The following is a 23,289-nucleotide window of genomic DNA, read 5'->3' as shown; positions in this document are numbered from 1 at the left end:
CTCTGTCAATACAGGTGGCTGTTCCACCTGTTTACCTTTGTCTTTGCTTGCTGCCTGGGATGTCTTCTCAGTGGTTTGCTGCTGTGCTGCTGAAGATCCAGCAGCTGTTCCACTTTGCTTTCTGTAGGAGTGGGGCACCTGTGCACAAGTTTCCAAGTCAGTTTCCTTTTGTACATTCCTGGCTTCTTTCTCAAGCAGTTCTACCTCAGTGAGTTGTTCTATTAGTGTACCCTCTTCCCAATCTAGTGCATTGGCATACTTTTCTATTTCCGGTTGTCTTTTATGTGCATAGTTGCCCAGTCTGTATCTAATTCTCCTGAGGGAAATACTATGATTGGGGTCATAAGGAATCCACTCAAAACTGGTCTGCAATCTGAGGCCTTCCAGCATGCTGTGTGCCTCTTTCCATCCTTCCTCTTTCTTGTTATACAGGAAGGAACCTAGCTGACTTCTTACCTTCAATTGTGACTTCTTGTTTCTACTCTGAAAGTGAAGGTAATCTGAGTTCCCAAACTGCCTGAAATACTCCAGGGCAAAAAGCCTCATGGGGACATACCTTGGCAATCTAAATGGGTTCAATTCACAGCCATATATCCTAATGACTGTGTGGTTCTGGTAGAAGTACCAGTTGCCAATGTTGTAGGATTTGTTCAGATGTAGAATCCTCCTCATTTCATCGGTTAATCTAGGAGGAGGAGTACCTTGCAGAACTGTTAGGGCCGGATGAACAAATAGATCAATGAACTCACAGTATGTATAGGGTGATACTGAGGTAAAATGAAACACAGAGGTCCAGAAAACAACTGATCTTGGGTTTCCTTGGGCATTGAGTGGCCTCAAAGGAACTGAGAAGGTAGCTGGCTGATAGAAAAGAAATAAATGATAGATATATGAGGAGTACCTAAACAGCCTCTCCCTTTTCAAATTCATGAACTGATCATGGATTTTCTCTGCTATGTAAGTTGCATAATCATATTGCACAGCTGGAGGCTTACCAGGGGCAAACATGGACAGCATTGCCATTATACTTTCATCTACATCTTCCAGCCCCCTGAACCCTAGGACATAGCTAATTAGGTCCACCAGCATTCTGCCCAACTCATTCAGACAATGGTACCCAATAGGAGGGGTTCTGACTGTTTCAGAGCCTGATATGACGAACAGTTGGTTGATTTTGATAATCTGGTCACTGGACAGCTTGATCCCTGTGTTAATCAGATTCTGCATGGATAGAGGGGTCAATTTCTTGGCTGTATTGAAGTGCAGCATCTGGTTTATGCTCTCTGGGGTGATCTGGAACAGGACTAGGCCTGTGGGGCTTATGACTGCCCTTTGGCTGGGGTCATAGCATTCCTGGCAGCTGTAAATGAGCTCTGGCATTGGATTGACTTGGGGAAGGTTGTATATGGGCAAATTTGACTCCCAAATCCCCAAGATATCTGCTCCACTATGGTGCTGGGCTCTTAGTTCATTCAGCATTAACACATTATACTTGGTTCCCATAGGAAACCAATCCAGCATTTGGTAGTCCATGTCTCCCAGGGCTTTCCATGCTAGTTCTTGGTGAGGTGCATTGATGGGCTTAATGTTTAGTGCAATAGGGGTCTCCATAGCTGTTCAAGTTACTAGAATTGCAAATAGACAGGTGGAATGGTGAAAACACAGTCTGGAGGCAATCTTCTATGGATATAGTTTGAGGTTTTGAATGTTGAAGGGGAATTCTCTCAGTAGCAATTGAAATACTACTGGATTCTAGCGATAGAACCTCTCTGTGGTGTGACTGAACTCTCTAACAGGGTGGAATATGTCTATTAGCAATTTCTGCCGGGAAAACGCAGAATTACAGAGGTTTAATGAGAATTGCAGGTTTTTAGAGCTCTGCCAGCGTTTCTTGGCCCTCACAGTGACAATGCTGGATGAATGAAAGGGAATGAACGGTGTAAATCTAGTCTTTATGGTCCCATTATCCCTGTGAGCAATTTTGAGCTTAATGAAGGTCGTATGGAGGGCGAAATGGTCTAAATACCTGTAATTCGACGAGCAGAGGTTGAAACACAGGTGCACAGGTGCTTTTTGAGGAGGTCGCCCGGGCAAATCAACTGGTTGGCGAAAATTCGAGCTCAAACAGTCAAGCAGAGCGCTCAGTAAAAACACAGTGTAAATGGTAAAAATACGGGAAAATTTGGTAAATATGGCTCATTTTACCATTTGGCGCTTTTTTCTGCTGACGTCAGCATGACGTCATTGGTGGGTCATGGTGAGGTGACGTCAGCTGACGTCATCAGGCGACGTGGCGGTGGGCGACTGGTCAAAGGTTTAGGCGAGGTGGCAGCCCAGTCAGCAGTGAGGTGGGCCAATAATATAAGCGGGTACGGGCAAGCAACGACGTGGCGGTGAATTAACGGCGGGTAGGTGGCGGTTTAACGTGCAGCGGTCACGGTTAAGGCCTTAACCGTTGCAGTCTCCCGGGGCGGTTAAGGTACGGCACGGAGGATGTCAGAGCGGGCTCCGAGATAGTTTAACGCCCGACGCGTGGAGGAGGCGTGACAAGGCGCAACGTCACTTCCCCGGAAGTTAACGTGCGGTCACGGGAGGCGCTCCGATATTGCTGTAGGCCGTCGGATCTGGTGGGCTTGATCCGACGGCTGGCGGAGGGGTAACATGCGCCTTTGATATTATGGGCGGAAAAATCAAAATTTGTGGGTTTTATGTGGGTTTTTTCAAATGTTTTGATTAAACCACAATGCGGTAGGATTGGGAAACGTGCCAGAGGCGGGCATTTGACCTTTGCAAAGGTTTTATAGGCAAAATGGGTTCGGAAAGTGGGTTTTAGTAATGCAGAGGTGATTTGAAGGCAAATTGTCTTGCAGCAAAAGGGAAATGGGTGGAAAAGGTTCACCAAAGTGGCCAGATGCCATTTGGCCCCTTTTTTGAAAAATACACGGCTATTATGCCTAGGGGAGGGAATATACATAAGATTTGGGGTTTTATACACCTTAGTGTTAATACTATTAGGGGTAGGGGTAAGATAAGGGATGTTATATAGTAGAATTAGGAGTTAATATGAATGAAGGAGGGGGATTTAGAAAGGGAGTGTTAGTGATGGAGTAGAGAGGGAAAGAGAGGAAGTTAGTGATGCTCTTTGCTGTAATTTCATGAACTTCACCACTTTGCTTGCTGACAGATCGATTGCCTTGGCAAGAGACCTATGGATACTTGTGTAATGGTGATCATATTCTTTCTGCAACCACAACTGCCTACCCAACTATTTTGCCTAGCATTTTTTGTTTCTTCTTGAAGGGGCACTTGAACTTGCAACCCTCAATTGCCTTTTCTTTTCTTTGGCTTTTTCCTCTTTTTCTCTATCTACTTCTACCCTTATGTCCTCCAAGGTCCCAGATTAAACTTTTGGGAACCTTTGCTTCTCTACCTAAGCTACTTGTCTGCCAAGATTAAGCTGTTTGGACAGACCTCTTTCTCTATTCTACAACTCAAAATTGAAACATGGCATGATCCAGATTAAACTGTTGAATCATCCACAAAAATTGAAATAAGGTCCTCAATACTTGAAACACTTACCCAGCTCTTGCTTTTCTAGGAAATATGGGATCTTTGGGATACCAAAGCAGAGCATATTTGGCTTTTCTCTTGCCAATCATGAAATATGAAACCTATTACTATAGGTATCCAACATCTGGGAGGCATGATTGGATGCTGGAATTGTGCAATATGCAATCCAGGCTGACTGTTGACTATTAGAATTGCGCAATGCACAATTTCAGCTGGCAATCACTGCAAGCTCAGTGACTGAATTGCGCAATTTTCTAGGCCAACAATCACTGTCCCTAAGAATTGCGTAGAGTAGGCCTGGGGAACAGTTGTTGGGTAGAAATGCACATTACCTAAGGGGAAGACAGAACCTTCCCTCTCAGGATTGTGCAATGTTGTTTTGGTGAGGCAGAGTTCGGGCCAAGGTTGCCCAGACCCGCCGACAGGCAACTGAAATAAAATGTGAAAGTGAATGCATGGAAATACTAAGTGTAAGTAGAAGCAAATGATCGTACACACAAACAATGAATGAAAGATTCAGAAAATGAAACAACATGCATGTGGGTGAAGTGAGCCGCCGAATCGACGACCGTTCGTGCAAAACGGTTTCATGCATGCGATAGCAGTGAGATAGTAATGAAAACTGAAACTGTGCTAGTACAAGCTAGTATGCATGTAAATGACAACAATCATTCAAATAAATCAATCAAAAAACACTTATACAAGTGAAAACACAAAAAGCGACAAAAATGTTGTAAAAGACAAGTTGAGACCACTTACCCGTGAATAACTGAGTTGGACGTGTCGAAGAGTCCTAGATGTGAGGTGGGATGTCAGATCTCCAAGATCGATGTGGAGAAATGAGCTCTGAAGCGTCAAATAAATAAGTTTGAAGCTCATGACGCGCATGCCACAAATCTAGGAAAAATCAACACCTAGAGGAAATATTCTAAAACGATCTTTGCATATAACCTCCAGCTATTAAATATAGTTCCCTAAATCAAGGGACGATTTTTGCATGTTTCCTTTTGCTATTCCAGGAAAAAGCAAGTTATGCATGCAAGTCAAGTTTCTTTGGTCTCGGGTAGAACTAGTCAAACCAACTACACATGCAAGAGCCCGCTCAATTCCTGGGGAAAATGTGCATTTCTGGAAGGGAGTTGGGCTAGCTGCCCAGGAGATTTGTGAAATTTCTGGGCAGAGCAGCTGACTGATGCCCAGGGTTGTGCAATTCCTAGGCTGAATAGCCCTGCTGGGAGGAATTGCGCAATTTTCTAGATGAAGCTTGACTGGCAGAATTGCGCAATTCTGGAGCCTAGTAGGCTGCTAGACATAATTACACAATTTTTGGAGGGAAGGTTGTTTGCCCTCCAGAATTGCACAATTCCTTGAGGGAGATGTTCAACCTACAGCTGGACCAAGTCCAGAGAAATAGCCTATGAGGGAAATGCAACAAGATTCGATAGGTAGGTTGTCTTTCTGCAAGAAAATCACTGAATCTTGTTTACTTGATGAAGCAAGACATGTTGTTGTGAAAGATTGGTAGGGAGGCTCCAAAACGAAGCTAAGGAAAATTTTTGGAGGGTGTTTGTAGCCGCTATAACACTTGGAGACACACTGGTATAACTCTAGTTCTTTGAATGGACCTTGTTCATGAAAAACAAGTCTAACACCTCCGGAAGTATTGTTCAGTTCTTAGTTCATTTTGGTTTCACACTAACCTGATTGTAAGATGTATCATATGAAAAGCTCTTGGTCGATTGACATACATTCCAAGCTAAGGCAACAAAGTTGTTTTCATTGGGGTTGAGGGGTGTATTGGTGCATAAGTAGTATAGTCATCAGAGTCTTAGTTTCATCTATGGTGTTGCTCCACTATGAGCAGGCCTAGACAGTACCCTGACGGAGTCACGCAAGAACACAAGCATCACTCCGCTACCAGTGAGCCTGGACAGTACCCTGGCGGAGTTACTTATATCACCTCTCTGCGTAAGAAGCCTTTCTCTTCTTTTGGCTTATTCATTTTTCAGTTTTTCATTTTCACTTTGCATTTTTTTCATAATTGTGCATAGCACTTAGTCATTTCATAGGCGGAAGAGGGATCCCTACTTATTGAGAGCAGAAGAGGTTATTCCTTCAGAGAAGTAGTTTATTATATACCTCTGACGTACTTGTTAAGTTTTTCACCCTCACCTTCTCTACTTGACTGAGTTGACAAGGGTTAACCCAAAAAACAACTGACTAGAGTAGGTGACACTAGTTAGCATGCAAGCGTTTTGTTTTCACTAAGGTTCATTTTGAACAATACATATTTTCCTTCGACATATCATCGACTAAGAGTAACAAGTTCTTCATACAGAGGTAGGATTATAGATAACCAAGTAGTGATAGTAGTACAAGACCTCTTGTAATTTACCCAACTTGTTTCAAGAGCCATACATGGTTTCATGTGAAACTAACCTACGAACAAAACAAGAAAACAAGCAAATGTGAAAGAAAAGTAAGAAAAGAAAAAAATTGAAGCAGGTAAGAAATCAAGCATGCAAGCAAACAAACTGAAAGAAAAAATATTCCTACTCCTAAGCTAACAGTGCATGGGTCTAATCACGTGAAGTGATATTTCCAATGCAGCCACCGGTGCATTGGTTGACCTATGTTGGTGAAGGCTTGGTCTGTGAGCAACCTTGTTGTGTGAACCAGCAAACAAGAAAGATATAACAATGAAGACAAACACACTTGATGTTTAAAAGTGTCCACGAGACATAAGTGAGTGCAAGTACATGACATGTGGTCTGTGGACTTGTCATGGTGTTGTGCAACACTGCGTGCAACTTTGAAGCATATGCATACTCTTGACTGTGACATGCAAGCAAACAAAAGGAAAAAAGACAACTTGTGTCATGCACGTGTGCTTTCAATGTAAGATTCCTCCAATGCATGAGTGATGGGATCATGCAATTCAAGTGGAGGAAGAATGATCTATGTGTAAGATTGATCTTCAATGCATACAGATGAGTTATGAGGAGCCTCAGGTGATTGAAAAATTTCGTGATCGGAAGTGAAACTAACCCCAAGAGAGCGAGGGCCTGACATAGCCATCAGCTTGGGCTAAAGTCTCTCAAAAGTCTTGGGTGTTTCGACTTCATCGTCAGATAGATCATCATAAACTGGTGGCTTCGAAAAGTCGGCTGCAATAGATTCATGATCGTGATCGAATATGGGAGTAAATGGATCACGATATCCACGATCAAAAAAAGTAATGTTTTCATCGGCATCCTCATGATCTGATGAATCAAACAGAGGCGTAGATGAGAAGTGAACAAATTCATCCTCTGTGTTTCCAGAAAAGGCAGATGAAAAATCAAGTGGATTTTCATTGAATTACTTATCCTCTTCATTATCGAATGATGGACTGACATCCGGTGTGTCCTGTGAGTGATCAGGAATGTTTTCATCGGTGGATGAATATACACATGTGAAATCATGGATGGCAGGTTCACCGAAAATGTCATGAAAGAACGAAGGAGGCTCGAACGAAAGGGAGTCATTCTTCGTCGAGTGTTAATGCTCAAGCTCGCAGTCATACTCTTCATGAATGATAGCGCATGTTGGTTGTGCAACACCAACTCCGTCGATGGCTTCATCCTTGTTCACAACAAGTGTAGAGTGTGGAATGGAATAACACAAGACAGTATCATCCGGAGGATTAGCCGAGTACGAAGACTGATGTTGTGGAAAAAAATGCATGTGACAACTCGATGGACTCACAACCAAATCTGCATGAAAATTAAGCGAAGTGATGTTGGGAGAATGTGACAGCTGAACAGATGTGTGAGAATGATCACCCACATCACTCTGCAGTGGCAGAGCTATTTGATGAGGGGACGATGGATAGTCACTTGTGACAGTGACTGCATCCGTCTGTGATTGTGCAACTCCATCACTGAAGAATACTAAGCGAGGCTTGATTTCAAACTTCTTCTTGGGAAGATCATATTTCTTAACGCAATACTCGAATTAGCCCATAAGATAGAAAAATTTCATCTGGCTCTTCGAAGCTTGAAACTACAAATCATGGAAGCGGTGCCAAAAATCCATAGGCGATTCATGCGGAGCCTTTGGTTGTTGTAATAGTTTCTGGTCAAGATGGTCTGGATCAAAATGATAGAAAGTGTCTTCAACGAGATCACATAAGTGCTCAAGTGGGTGCACACTATCAGACAGCAGGCTACATAGCCATCGATGAGGAGATTCAGGAAGTGTGTATGAAAGCAGCAAACTCGCCTGCTCGTCAGAAAATCCATCTTCGTCATGAAGAATGGAAAGAAATTCATGCAAAAACTCAGGCCAGGCCACTTCGCCTTCACCATCATACGTGTAAGTGGACAAGTGATTGAAAAAATCCTTCGTGATGGTAACAGATTTGGAATTCGGAAAACATCGTGGGGGAAAAGAGTGCAAGAATCCATGATAGATATGAAAAGGTTTAGAATAGGATGAGAGGACACAGTTGGTCATCTGGCCCTCCTTCTAGTGCCAGAAATGTTGACAGTGATGGACCCGCCAACATGTCAGGGGATCTCCCCGGTAAGAAATCCCAATTATGCCTCAGACCATTTGGTGTAGGAGTCCTAGCAGTGGGTCGTACGTTAATGCCTTGACCATGTTTTCGCATAGAGGCAAGTAAGATAACTTTGTTGGTAGCAAGGGTGTGACATATGCAGTGAGCCAAGGAAGGTGCATGAGAGGTTCTAACACACGGGGGTTGACGTGAGTGTGCCCCTTGGAAACTAGTGGTAGCACGAAGTTAAGAAGTGAACACACGAGAAAAGATGCATCACAACATGGAAGGGAAGTTAGTTAGCAATCCAAAGTGATGGTTAAACAAACAACACATTTCAGAAAGATTCATACATACGTACACAAAAATAGTTATACATGCATGCGTAAGCAAACAAATACATATATCATTTAGATTAAACGGATAGCTGAAATATAATACAACATATGCATGAAATGTGTTGGCTCTTGTTATATTAAGAAGTGTAAGTTCTAGTCATACAATACATCCATGTCCAACCACTAATTCCGACAACGGAACGTTACATCCACAACTACCTGCTCCTCCAAAGAGATGTTCTAGCTCTACGGAGTGGAGAAGCCAAGGCTCATTCCAATACTGTACAAGATCTCTCTAAGATAGTCCTATCAGAAGCTTGGCTGACAAAAAGCCCTTACAATGAGTTATGAGGGACTATTTATAGCAAAGGGTGGGGTGACCCTTGACATTCCCCTTTGTGACATTTCATCTACCCTCATGACTCTTCATCTACTCTATGACTCTAACATCCAACTATCGACACTTGAACTTAGACTTGACAAGATGTTACATTACAATGGACATGTACCCATGTGAGAAAAAATGGCTTGAGCAAGCCATGAAAGACATCACTATGATTCAGACAATCGTGGTAAGTCCAACTCTTCAACATCCTCGCAATGATCGACAATAGCATACTGATGCCAAGATAGGTAGTCTGCGATGGTGTCCATGTACTCCAAGATGACATATTTTTGGAACCTGACTCTTGCCTCCATAAGATCCGGGTACACTGCTCGGGTTCCTCTGTCCAACTCATCTGAAAGCATGTGCATCATTGTTTTCAATGCGGCCAGACCAACAACATACTTGTGCATGGTGTCTGCACTGATCGACAAGTCTGGGTTGGTGGCAATGCACATCAACTCATCAAAGTATGAGTCAAGCTCTAGTCATACCTATGCCTTTTTCTTTGCCTGGGTGAGAGTCCCAATAGATGGGATCGCATGTGCGCGCACCACAACATCCATACTCTTGAATACACGTGCATGGGAATCCTGTAGACTAGTGATGAGTTGCGGGAGCTCTTCATAGTTCTAGATCTGACTCCAGATGGATGCCTTCAACTCAACCTCTCTGGGTTTCATCATCTTATGCAAGTGAAGTGGGGCTCCCTTCTATCTCATCATCTATATTTGCATGTAATCAATAGCAGCATGCACGTTCGACAAGATACATGCTCTTCTAGCACATCGCGATTGGCATCTGTTGAGATGGACCACTGCCTTATGCAAGGTACCAAACTTGGAATACAACACTCGCATAACTATGTTAAGGGACAATACTTCATCTAGTATAGCCTTCTTTAGTTCTGCTCGGGTGGATGTTGTCACCAACTCTCCTCCTTGCTTGGCCGTTTGTAGCTCCTTAGCCATTTGCTCATTCTTAGCTATTAGAAAGCAAACACTTGAGCTAGTGGCTTCGGCATATTCTCTAGTGGCATCGACCAAGGTTGTTGGATGTTTGTGCACATCAGACACGATCACTCATTCCTCTTACTATGTAGGAGATGTATGATCTTTCGGAGTTGACACTTTGCGAGATTTCATAACTCTATGTTGATACTGTCGAATGAGATGTTGTGCATCTCTCCTTTAGGTTGATATCCAAGGATCTTAGTCTCTCCTTGGTTGCCTGGGATTTGCTCATCTTCCGGATGCGGTGACGCTGGTGGGTCGACCTCTTGGTGGTGAGGCATGAGGTCGGTGTCTTGTTCTAACTCCTGCTACTCCATGTCCATATCCATCTATTCAAGCACTTGTTCTATCTCCGAGAAAAGTCCTTCTACTGTGATGGTTCACCCTGCTTGCCTGATGCCAACTGTTCTGATGAGTCCACTACCTGTACGGGCACTGTTTCATCCGTCTACACATGTTGCGGCCCCTGTTTTACCTGTTGTTGTTATGCTCCCTGTCTTTTTTACGGAGCTCCTATTCCTTTCGGAGTCACTCCTTCTCTGTTTCCTCCATTCTCAATTTCTCCCTATGCCTTTACACGATTCTCTTATCCTTGTTTCCTCTTTGCCTCTATAACCATAGCTACCTTTTCTACAAGTCGATATGCTTAGAACTTGCAGCTTTTCTCTTCCTCCATGCAATTAAAAATCTTCCTCTTGCCCTTGTCACGCACTGGTATGTTCACCTCTACTATTGCTGCTTCTGGTGCTCTCCAAGATGCAACTTCACATTTCTTTGCTAACCATTCCACAATGAAGCTGACCTGTTCATTGGGTCTATAGAAACTATAGCAATATCTCCATGGGTCCTCCTCTGCCTAATGAAATGCCTCGTGGATCCAGTTGAATTGTACTCTTGTGCAGTGATATTTCACATGACAATGTGGGTCATACGGATTGTAACTTCAGAGGTCGAATGGATACTTCATCATCTGCTCTACTTCAACATCTGCATGGTTGAAACTTCGGATCTCATATAACCCAATGCTAAGCGAAAGAGTGGGACAAGGTGCCTTCTTCTTTCGGTGTAGCCTAACTGTCAATCCTACCGAGATGTGATATGCTACTTCCTGCATGATGAGCACGTCCAAGGCAAACTTTAGTAGAACATGCAGAGGCTTCTACGCACTGTACATTTGTATGAAGGTGCTAGACGGTGAGGCATACCAGTCAGCTATGTCTATCAATGCCTCCATTGCTTCCATTGACATGTAGCGTGGATCCTGTTCGAATATCATCTTATAAACTGGGGCTACAAAATGATCGGACGACCATGTGGTAACTCCTCTGAAGCTGCATTTGGACAACATCTTACAATAAGTGTTTACAACAGTCTCCGCTGGTGACCATGCCCACTTCAAGCCCGAGAACTCCTGTCAGGCATAGACTGCATCCAAGATGTAGGCAGACATGTAGATTTATACTTGCATACCTTTGGGTGGTTTTCGAGCCCTCGTTACCTATTCCTTCAGCTGATGAGCCAACATACCGGACTAGTTGCATGGTTTTCCCTCTCTGTCTAGTTGATCCAACACGATCACCCAACTCTGTGGGAAGGTTCTGTGCTTTCTTGGCCATACAGTCGACATGCGAAAATGACCAAGTATTGATACGCCTTCTGCAGTATCTTCGTCTTGTAGATCTGGTTGGGTTTCATCCTGAATCTAGTTGGATCCTTTACCTAGTTCTTCAGAATGTCTCTGGAGTTGGCATTGTTGCTGGGTAAGTTGAAGGGAGTCTCCATCATAGTTACGGGCTCTGACATCTGATACATCTCATCATAATCCTGTGCCCTAAAGGTTTCAATATTCGTCCCACTGACACTGCTCAAGGTCATCGTCTTGGGGTTAGTGTGCGAGACGATCTAGTGTATCATGTCCACGCATGGGAACACAGGGTATCTGCATGCCAATTGATACAAGTCAAACTTGTGAATGTTCACGTATACCTGGAAGTCTTTGAGGTCTTCCCCAAATGTTCCTGCAAATGCATCATTGACCTCTTGCCATTTCAGTTTGATGTCCTTGTCTAGAATCATCTTGGTATCTTCGTAGATCGGTAGACTTGTAGGAACTTGCTCAACTGATGCTCTTGTTGCACTTTCATTAGTGTCCTTTGATCCTGCTCTCTCAGAGTTAGAGGCCATTGATCCTGAACTGTTAAGAGGCGGACGAACACCTGCTAGACCTAAAGACAAAGTGACATGCATGGCAAGAAATCTGCCAACGAAAACCAAAGAAAATTTGGGAATGACATAACACATACCTGGGGCTTGACTGGCAAGGATTGCGCAATTTCTTCTGGGAGGCTGGGAGAATGGCTACTAGAACTGCGCAAAAGGTATTCTGGACTATTTGGGAGGCATGGCTGGGTGCTGGAATTGCGCAATGTTCAATTCAGGTTGACTACTAACTGCTCGAATTGTGCAATGTGCAATTTCAGTTGGCAATGGCTACAAGCTCAGTGACTGCATTGTGCAATTTTCTAGGCCAATAGTCACAGTCTCTTAGAATTACAAAAAGCAGGCCTGGGGAATAGCTGCTGGATAGAAATGCATAGTTCCTTAGGGGAAGACAGAGCCTTCCCTCTTAGGATTGCGCAATGCTGTCTTGGTGAGGCAGAGTCTGGGCCAAGGCTACCCAGACCCACCAACGGGAAACTAAAAGAAAATGTGAAAGTGAATGCATGGCAATACTGAGTGTAAGTAGAAGCAAATGATCATGCATGAAAACAATGAATGAAAGACTCAGTAAACAAAACAACATGCATGTGGGTGAAGCGAGTCATTGAATCGTTGACTATTCGTGCAAAACGGTTTCATGCATGCGACCGCAGTGAGATTGTAATGAAAACTGAGACGGTGCTATTACAAGCTAGTATGCATGTAAATGATAGCAAGCATTCAAATAAATCAGGAAAACATCACTCATATAATAGAAAACACAAAAAGCAGCAGAAATGTTGTAAAAGACAAGTTGAGACCACTTACCCATGAATAGATGAGTTGGATGTGTCGAAGAGTCCTGGATGTGTTGCGGGATGTCAGAGCTCCAAGATCAATGTGGATAAATGAGCTCTAAAGCGTTGAATAAATAATTTTGAAGCTCATGACGTACATGCCAAAAATCTAGGAAAAAGCAACACTTGGAGGAAAGATTCTAAAACGATCTTTGCATGTAACCTCCAGCTACTAAAAATAGTTCCCTAAATCAAGGGATGCTTGTCGCATGTTGCATTTTTTTTCTAGGAAAAAGGAATCTATGCATGCAAGTCAAGTTTTTTGGTCCCAGGTGGAACTGGTCAAACCAACTGCACATGAAAGAGCCTGCTCAATTGTTGGGGAAAAATGTGCATTTCTGGAAGGGAGTTGGGCTAGCTGCCCAGGAGATTTGTATAATTTCTGGGCAGAGCAGCTGACTGATGCCCAGGATTGTGCAATTCCTGGGCTGAATAGCCCTGCTAGGAGGAATTACACAATTTTCTGGATGAAGCTTGACTAACATAATTACGCAATTCTGGAGCCTAGTAGGCTGCTAGACAAAATTGCATAATTTTTGGAGGGAAGGCTGGTTTCCCTCTAGAATTGCACAATTTATTGAGGGAGCTGCTTAGCCTGCAGCTAGACCAAGTCTGGAGAAACATCCTATGAGGGGAATGCAACAAGATTTGATACACAAGTTGTCTTTCTTCAAGAAAATCGCTGAAGCTTGTGTACTTGACAAAGGAAGACATGCTTCTGTGAAAGGTTGGTAGGGAGGCTCCAAAATGAAGCTAAGGCAAAATTTTGGAGGGTTATTGTAGCCACTACAACACTTGGCGACACACTGGTAGAACTCTATTTCTCTGAATGGACCTTGTTCGTGAAAAACAAGTATAACACCTTCGGAAGTATTGTTCAGTTCTTAGTTCATCTTGGTTTCACACTAACTTGATTGTAAGATGTAGCATCTGCCAAGCTCTTGGTCAATTGACACACATTGCAAGCCAAGGCAACATAATTCTTTTGATTTGGGTTGAGGGGTATATTGGTGCACAAGCAATATAGTGTTGCTCCACTGCAAGCGGGCCTAGATAGTACCTCGGTGGAGTCACTTAGGAACACAAGCATCACTCCACTGCCAGTGAGCCTGGACAGTACCCCAGCGGAGTTACTTACATCACCTCTCTGTGCAGGAAGCCTTTCTCTTCTTTTGGCTTATTCATTTTTCAATTTTTCATTTTCACTTTTCATTTTTTTCATAATTGTGTATAGCACTTAGTCATTTCATAGGCGAAAGAGGGATCCTGACTTATTGAGAGAAAAAGAGGTTGTTCCTTTAGAGAAGTAGTTTATTATATACATCTGACGTACTTGTTAAGGTTTTCACCCTCACCTTACTCTAGTTGACTAAGATGACAAGGGTTAACCCAAAAAACAACTGACTAGAGTAGGTGACACTAGTTATCGCATAGGCATTTTGTTTTCACCAAGGTTTACTTCGAAAAGTACGTATTTTCCTTTGGCGTATCATGGACTAAGAGTAACAAGTTCTTCATACAGAGGCAGTATTACAGATAACCAAGTAGTGATAGTAGTACAAGACCTCTTGCACTTTACCCAACTTGTTTCAAAAGTCATACATGGTTTCATGCGAAGTTAACCTACAAAAAAAATAAACAAACAAACAACAAAGTAGAGGAAGAAGCAAATGTAAAAGAAAATTAAGCAAAAAAACAAGCGAAGTAGGTAAGCAATCGAGCATGCAAGCAAACAAATTGAAAGAAAAACTACTCCTATTCCTAAGCTAACAGTAAATGGGCCTGATCACGTGAAGTGATATTTTCAATGCAGCCACCAGTGCATTGGTTGAACCATGTTGGTGAAGGCTTGGTCCACGATCAACTTGGTTGTGTGAGCTAGCAAGCAAGAAAGATATAACAATCAAGACAAACACACTTCATGTTTAAAAGTGTCCACGAGACATAAGTGAGTGCAAATACATGACATGTGGTCCGTGGACTTGTCACAGTGTTGTGGGACACTGTATGCAACTTTGAAGCATACACATACTCTTGACTATGACATGTAAGCAAACGAAAGGAACAAAGACAACTTCTATCGTGCACGCGTGCTTGCAATGTAAGATTCCTCCAATGCATGAGCGATGGGATCATGCAGTTAGAGTGGAGGAAGCATGATTTGTGTGTAAGATTGATCTTCAATGCATACATATGAGTGATGAGGAGCCTCAGGTGATTGAACAATTTCTTGATCGGAAGTGAAAATAACCCCAAGAGAGCGAGGGCCTGACATAACCATCAACTTGGGCTGAAGTGCCTCGACAGTCTTGGGTGTTTCGACTTCATCGTCAGATAGATCATCATAAACCGGTGGCTTCAAAAAATCGGCTGTGATAGAGTCATAATTGTGATCGAATATCGGAGTAAATGGATCACAACAGCCATGATTAGAAAAATCAATGTTTTCATCAGCATCCTCATGATCTGATGAATCAAACAGAGGGGTAGATGAGAAGCGTTCAAATTCATCCTCTATGTTCCAGGAAAAGGCAAATGAAAAATCAAGTGGATTTTTAATGAATAACTTATCCTCTCCGCTGTCGGATGATGGACTAACATTCGGTGTTTCCTACGAGTGATCAACAATGGGTGCATCCGTGGATGAAGATACACATGTGAAATCATGGATGGCAGATTCACCGAAAATGTCAGGAAAGAACGGAGGAGGCTTGGACAGAAGGGAGTCATCCTTCGTCGAGTGTTGATGCTCAAGCTCCCATTCATACTCTTCATGAATGATAGCGCATGTTGGTTGTGCAACACCAACTCCGTCGATGGCTTGATCCTCATTCACAACAAGTGTAGAGTCCGAAATGGAAGAACACAAGACAATATCATCTAAAGGATTAGCTGAGTACGAAGACAGAGGTTGTGAAACAGAATGCATGTGACAACTCGATGTACTCACAACCAAATCTACGTGAAAATTAAGTGAAGTGATGTTGTGAGAATGTGACAGCTGAACAAATGTGTGAGCATGATATCCCACATCACTCTGCAGCGGCAGAGCTATTTGATGAGGGGACGAAGAACAATCACTTGTGACAACAACCGCATCCATCTATGATTGCGTAGCTCCATCATTGAAGAATACTGAGCGAGGCTTGATTTCAAACTTGTTCTTGGGATGAGAAGATTTCTTAATGCAATACTTGAATCAGTCCCAAAGATAGAAAAAAACAATGTAAACTTTGAAACGAGAACTATAAACTCAAAACGGGAACTTTGGCCAAAAAACCCCGAAAAAACATAAAAAACAATGCTAAAAACGAAAAGTGTTGATGCCGGAATAACACCTTTTTTTTTCCAGGGTAAATTTTCAACATGTTTTAAAAATGGCGGTGAAAACCAATTTTTTGTGCAAAAATTGTCCAAAAAATACCCTCAAAACGAAGTGCTGATGTTCGAATAACATTTTTTTTCTTTCTCAATGGTAAATTTTGTGCAGAAAACACCCTCAAAACAAAAAGTGTTGATGCTGGGATAACAAATTGTTTTTCAAGGGTAAAATTTCAACATTTCAAAATAATAGCATAAAATATTTTATCATGATCCCGAAAAACATTAAAATTTCATATAAATAAATAAATAAATAAAAATAAAAAAGTTAAAACAATGAAAAAACACAAAACAAAAAAAATGAAAATAAAAATAACAAAGCATAAACAAAAATATATACTAAAAAAAAAAAAAAATCAATCATAAAAATGGAAATAAAAAACAAAATTAACCAATAAAAAATAAGAATTAAAAAATTAGAAAAAATTACAAATTATAAACAAATAAATAGTAAAAAAAACATATTAAAAAAAAAACAAAAGAAATATGTAAACGAAAAAAATTTGGGAAAAGAAAAAAATACACATTAAAAAAAACTCTAAAATTAAGTAGGTAAAAATAGAAAAAATTAAAAAAACATTAACAAAAAACTAAAAAAAAAAATTGAAAATTAAAAACAAACTAGATTTAAAAAAAAAATGGAAAATTAACAAAAAAAAAAAATTAAAAACTAGTGAAATTAAAATTAAAATGATGATTACTTAAAAAAATAAATGTAAAAATATATATATATAAAATACAAAAAATAAATAAAAAATGTTTAAAAATAATTTGTTTCATAAAACATAAAAGACTTTGGAAAAAATTAAAAAAATAAAAATAAAAATTATATATATAAAATTAAGTTGGTAAAAATAGAAAGATTAAAAAAATCATTAGCAAAAACTAGCAAAAAAAAATAAATAAATTAAAACAAACTAGATTAAACAAAATTAGAAAATTAACAAAAAGAATAAAAATTAAAAACTAGTAAAATTACTATTAAAAGCATTTAGAAAAAACTAAAGAGACAAAAATAAGCTCAAACTATTAAAAAACAAAAAAAATATCAAAATTTTAAAAACATACGTCTTTTCCAATTAAAAAAATAAAATAAAATTAAAAAACATTTTAAACTTAAAAAAAAAATGTGTTTTTGATTTTTAAAAATAAAAATAAATTTTTTATGAAATTTTCATTATTTATTTAAAAACAAACCAAAAAAAATTATTAAAATTTTTTAATAAAAATTATTAAACTTTAATTTAATAAACAATTTTAATGAAACTTAAATTTTAAATCAGTATAATAAGAATTAAATTATTAAAAAAACTTATCAAATAATTTTAATAAAAAATAAAATTTAATGTTTGTTTTTTTTAAAACGAATTTTTTATTTTTTAATTTAAAAAAATTATATATTAAATTTTATTAAAAATTAAATTATTAAAAAAATTTAATAAAAATTAATTATTATTTTTTATTTATTTATTTTTTATTTTTTTTAATTTTGATTTTATAAAAAATAAATTAAAAAAAAAATAGTTTGCGTCCCCTGGGGCGATTCCGGCCAGCCGCCCGGGGGTGGCGCGGCCGGGGGCAGGGGGTCTACACGAATTGCCCGAGGACCGGCCAGCCGCCCGGGGGCGATTCCGGGAATCACCCCAGGGGGTGCAACCTAATTTTTTTTTTTTTTTTATTTTTTTTTTTATTTTTTTTTTTTTTCTATAAAATCAAAATTTAAAAAAAAATAAAAAATAAAAATTTAATTCTTATTAAAAAAAAATTGTTAAATTTTTTTAATAATTTAATTTTTAATAAAATTTAATATATATTTTTTTTCACATAAAAAAAATCGTTTTAAATTGTTTTTTTATTTTTTTCAAATAAAAATTGTTTAAATTTTTTTTATTTTTTTTTAATAAAAACAAAGATTGTTGAAAAAAAAAAAAAATTATTATTTATTTTTAAATAAAATATATATGTTTAATAAAAAATAATTGCATTTTTTTCTTTTTTTATAAAAAATTAGCGTTTTTTTGGGTTTTTTTTTTTTTTTTTTTTTTTATAATTCAAATTTGTTTTTGTGTTTTTTTTTTTATATTAATTTTACCAGTTTTTTAATTTTTTTTCCGTTAATTTTCTATTTTTTTTTTTTTTTTTAAACTAGTTTGTTTTTAATTTTTTTTTCCTAGTTTTTGCTAATGTTTTTTTTAATTTATCTATTTTTACTTAATTATATATATATATATATATATATATATATATATATATATATATATATATATATTCCCAAATTCTTTGATGGTTTGTGAGATATATATATATTTTATTAATATTAATTTTACTAGTTTTTTTTAATTTTTTTCGTTATTTTTCTATTTCTTTTTTTTTTTTAAACTAGTTTGTTTGTTTTTTTTTTCTGTGTTTTTTTCTTTTCCCTAGTTTTTGCTAATGTTTTTTTTTTTAATTTCCCTATATTTACTTACTTATATATATATATATATTTTAAATTTTGTTTTTTTTTTTCCAAATTTTTTTATGGTTTATGAGATAATTTTTTTTAACATTTTTTATTTTTGTCTTTTTTACATATATTTTTATATTTGTTTTTTAGAGACAATTATTTCATTTGGATTGAAAATTTAATTAACAATGTATAAATATGTAGTATATCGAAAATGCAAAATATCGACCTTCTTCTTTAAATATGCAAATCAATAAAAACCCCACTACAAAAAAAATAAAAATTAAAATAAAAACTAGAAAATATGAAAAAGAAGACCACTTCCAAAATTATTAAATTTACGAAATAATTATTTACATTTCATATGTTAGAAAAATTTAAAGTCAAAAAATAGGTCTTTAAAAAAAGGGTCTGATGCAGAATAACCACTTTTTTAAATCAGCATGAAAATCACTACCATTCTAAAACGCAATGTACATAAAAAAATTTAAAGTGCCAAAAACTATGCTTTAAAAAAAACATGTGTGTTCTGCATCACCCCTTTTCAAAATCGGGTCACTTTTTTGCTATCTCTACAAAACGGGTAACAGTAGCAGTTCCCGTTTCAAAGTTTACATTATTAAAATTTCGTGTGGCTCTTCGGAGCTTGAAATGGCAAATCACAGAAGCGCTGCCAAAAATCAATAGGCGATTCATGCGGAGCCTTCCATTGTTGTAACATTTTTTTGTCAAGATGGTCTGTATCAAAATTATGGAAAGTGTCTTCAATGAGATCACAAAAGTGCATAAGTGAGTGCACACTATCAGCTGGTAGGCTGCACAAGCATCAATGAGGAGATTTGCAAAGTGTGTATGAAAGCAACAAACTGGCCTGTTCATCAGAACATCCATCTTCCTCATGAACCATGGAAAGAAAGTCATGCAAAAACTCAGTCCAGGCCACTTCGCCTTCACCATCATATGTGTAAGTGGGCAAGTGATCGAAAAACTCCTTCGTGATGGTAACAAATTTAAAATTCAAAAAACATCACGGAGGGAGAAGAGTGGAATAATAGATATTTAAAGTTTCAAAATATGATGAGAGGACACTTGTTTTCATCTCACCCTCATTCTAGCTCCAGAAATGTTGATAGTGTTGGACCTACCAACATGTCAGGGGATCTCCCCGGTAAAAAGTCCCAATTAGATCTCAGACTGTTTGGTGTAGGAGTCCCAGCAGTGGTTCGTACGATAATGCCTTGACCACAATTTCACACAGAGGCAAGTAAGATAACTCTATTGGTAGCAAGGGCGTGACATATGCAGTAAGCCAAGGAAGGTGCATGAGAGGTTCTAACCAATGGGGGTTGAGGTGAGTTCGCCCCTTGGAAACATGTGGTAGCATGAAGTTAAGAAGGGAACACACAAGCAAAGATGCATCACAACATGGAAGGCAAGTTAGCTAGCGATCCAAAGTGATGGTTAAACCAACAACACATTTCATAAATATTCATACATACATACATAGAAATATCTATACATGCATGCGTAAGCAAACAAATACATATATCATTTAGAGTAAATAGATCGCTGAAATACAATACCACATATGCATGAAACGTGTTGGCTCTTGTTATATTAAGAAGTGTAAGTTCCAGTCGTACAATATATCCATGTCCAACCACTAGTTCTGATAGGGGAACGTTACAGCCACAACCACCTGCTCCAAAGAGATGTACCGGCTTCGTGAAGTGGAGGAGCCAAGGCTCGTTACAATACTATCCAAGCTCTCTCTAAGATAGTCCTATCAGAAGCTTGGCTGACCAAAATCCCTTACAATGAGTTATGAGGGACTATTTATAGAAAAGGTTGGGGTGACCCTTGACATTCCCCTTTGTGACAGTTCATCTACCCTCATGACTCTTCATCTACTCTATGACTATTACATCCAACTATCAACACTTGAACTTACACTTGACAAGATGTTACATTACAATGCACATGTACCCATGTGAGACAAAATGGCTTGACAAAGCCATGCAAGACATCACTATGACTCGAACAACGGTGGGAAGTCCAACTCTTCAACATCCTCGTGATGTTCAACAATAGCGTACTAATGCCAAGATCGGTAATCCGCAATGGTGACCGTGTACTCCAAGGTGACATATTTCTGGAACCTGACTCTTTCCTCCATAACATCTGGGTACACTACTCAGGCTCCTCTATCCAACTTGTCTGAAAGCATGCGCATCATTGTCTTCAATGTGTCCAGACTCGCAACATACTTGTGCATGGTGTCTACACTGATCGACAAGTTTGGGCTGGTGGCAACGCACATCAACTTGTCAAAGTATGAGTCAATCTCTAGTCGGACCTATGCCTTTGTCTTCACTAGGTGAGAGTCCAAATAGATGGGATCGCATGTGTGCGCACCACAACATCCATACTCTTGAATAAAGATGCATGGGAAGCCTGTAAACTAGTGAAGAGCCGTAGGAACTCTTCATAGTTCCATATTTGACTTTGGATGCGTGCCTTTAGCTCAACCGCTCTGGGCTTCATCATCTTAGGCAAGTGAAGCAGGGCTCCCTTGTATCTCATCTTCCATGTTTGCATGTAATCAACAAAATCATGCACGTTCGACAAGATACGTGCTCTTCTAGCACATCGCGGTTACCATTTGTTGAGATGGATGATTACCTTATTCAAGGTACCAAACTTGGAATACAATGCCTGCATAACTGTGTTAATGAACAATAATTCATCTAGTATTGCCTTCTTCAGTTCTGCTTGGGCCAACGCTGTCACCAACTCTCCTCCTTGCTTGGCCGTCTGTAGCTCCTTAGCCATTCGCTCATTCTTAGCTATCAGAAAGCGAACACTTGATCTAGTGGCTTCGGAATATTCTCTAGTGGCATCAGCCAAGGTTGCTAGATGTTTGCGCATGTCAGACACGATCACTCATTCCTCATACTGCATAGGATATGTATGATCTTCCGGAGTTGACACTCTGCGATATTGCACAACTCTATGTTGAGACTCGTCGAATGAGATGTTGTGCATCTCTCCTTCCAGCTGATCTCCAAGGATCTAGTGTCTCCTTGGTCGCTTGGGACTTGCTCATCTTCTGGATGTGGTGAAACTGGTGGGTCGACCTCTTGGTGGTGAGGCATGAGGTTAATGTCCTGCTCTAACTACGTGCTCCATTTTTGTATCCATCTATTCAAGCACTCGCTCTATCTCCTGAGAAAAGTCTTGTTCCTGCGATGGTTCACCCTATTTTCCTGATGTCAGTTGTTCTGATGAGTCCACTACTTATACGGGTGTTGTTTCATCCATCTGCACATGTTGCGCCCCCTGTTTTACCTATTGTTGTTGTGCTTCCCTCTCCTGTTTGTGTAGCTATTGTTCCTTTCGGAGTTGCTCCTTCAACTCATGCAACTCCTTCTCTATTTCCTCCATTCTTTGTTTCTCCTTCTGCCTTTCCACGATTTGCTTATAACGTTGTTGCCTCTTCACCTCTATAACCATAGCTACTTTCTCCACAAGTGGATCTGCTCGGAACTTGCAGCTTTGCTCTTCCTCCATGTGATCGACAATCTTCCTCTTGCCCTTGTCGCGTACATGTATGTTCACCTCTACTGCTACTCCTTTTGGTGCTCTCTGGGATGCTACTTCACGTTTCTTCACTAACCATTCCACAGTTAAGCTAACCAATTCATTAGGTTTGGAGAAATTGTAGCAATATCTCTATGGGTCCTCCTCCACCCAATGAAATGCCCCATAGATCCAATTGAACTGTACTCTCATGCAGTGATATTTCATAAGACAATGTGGGTCATATGGATTGTAACTTTAGAGGTTAAATGGATACTTATTCATCTGCTCTGCTAAGACATATGCATGCTTGAAACTTCAGATCTCATATAAACCAATGCGCGTCGAAAGAGCAGGCCAAGTTGCCCTCTTCTTCCGGTGCATCCTAGTTGTCAATCCTGTCGAGATGTGATATGCTACTTTCTGCATGACGAGCACGTCCAAGGAAAACTTCAGTAGAACATGCAGAGGTTTCTTTGCATTGTACATCCATATGAAGGTGGCAGACGGTGAAGCATACCAATTAGCTATGTCTCTTAGTGCCTCCATTGTTGCCATCGACATGCAAGGTGGATCCTGTTCGAATATCATCTTCTAAACCAAGGTGAAAAAATGATCGGACAGTCGTGTGATAACTCTTCTAAAGTTGCATTTAGACAGCATCTTACAATAAGTGTTCACAGTAGTCTCCGCCGGTGACCATGCCCACTTCAAGCCCGGAAACTCTTGTCGGGTACAGATTGCATCCAAGATGTAGGCGGACATGTAGATTTCTGCTTGCATACCTTTGGGTGGTTGTTGAGCCCTCGTTCCCTGTTCCTTCAACTGATGAGGCAACATACTGGACTAGTTGCATGGTTTTCCCTCTCTAGCCAGTTGGTCCAGCGTGATCACCCAACACCGTGGGAAGGTTTTCGTGCTTTCTTGGCCATACAACCGACATGCGAAAATGACCAAGTATTGATACACCTTCCACAATGT

Source organism: Pinus tabuliformis, chromosome 9 (assembly GCF_031772625.1).
Source record: "Pinus tabuliformis cultivar Carrire ecotype Pingquan chromosome 9, CPIR1, whole genome shotgun sequence".
In the NCBI taxonomy this organism is placed as follows: Eukaryota; Viridiplantae; Streptophyta; class Pinopsida; order Pinales; family Pinaceae; genus Pinus; species Pinus tabuliformis.
The sequence above is the reverse complement of the archived record's forward strand: the minus strand, read 5'-3'. Positions refer to the sequence as shown.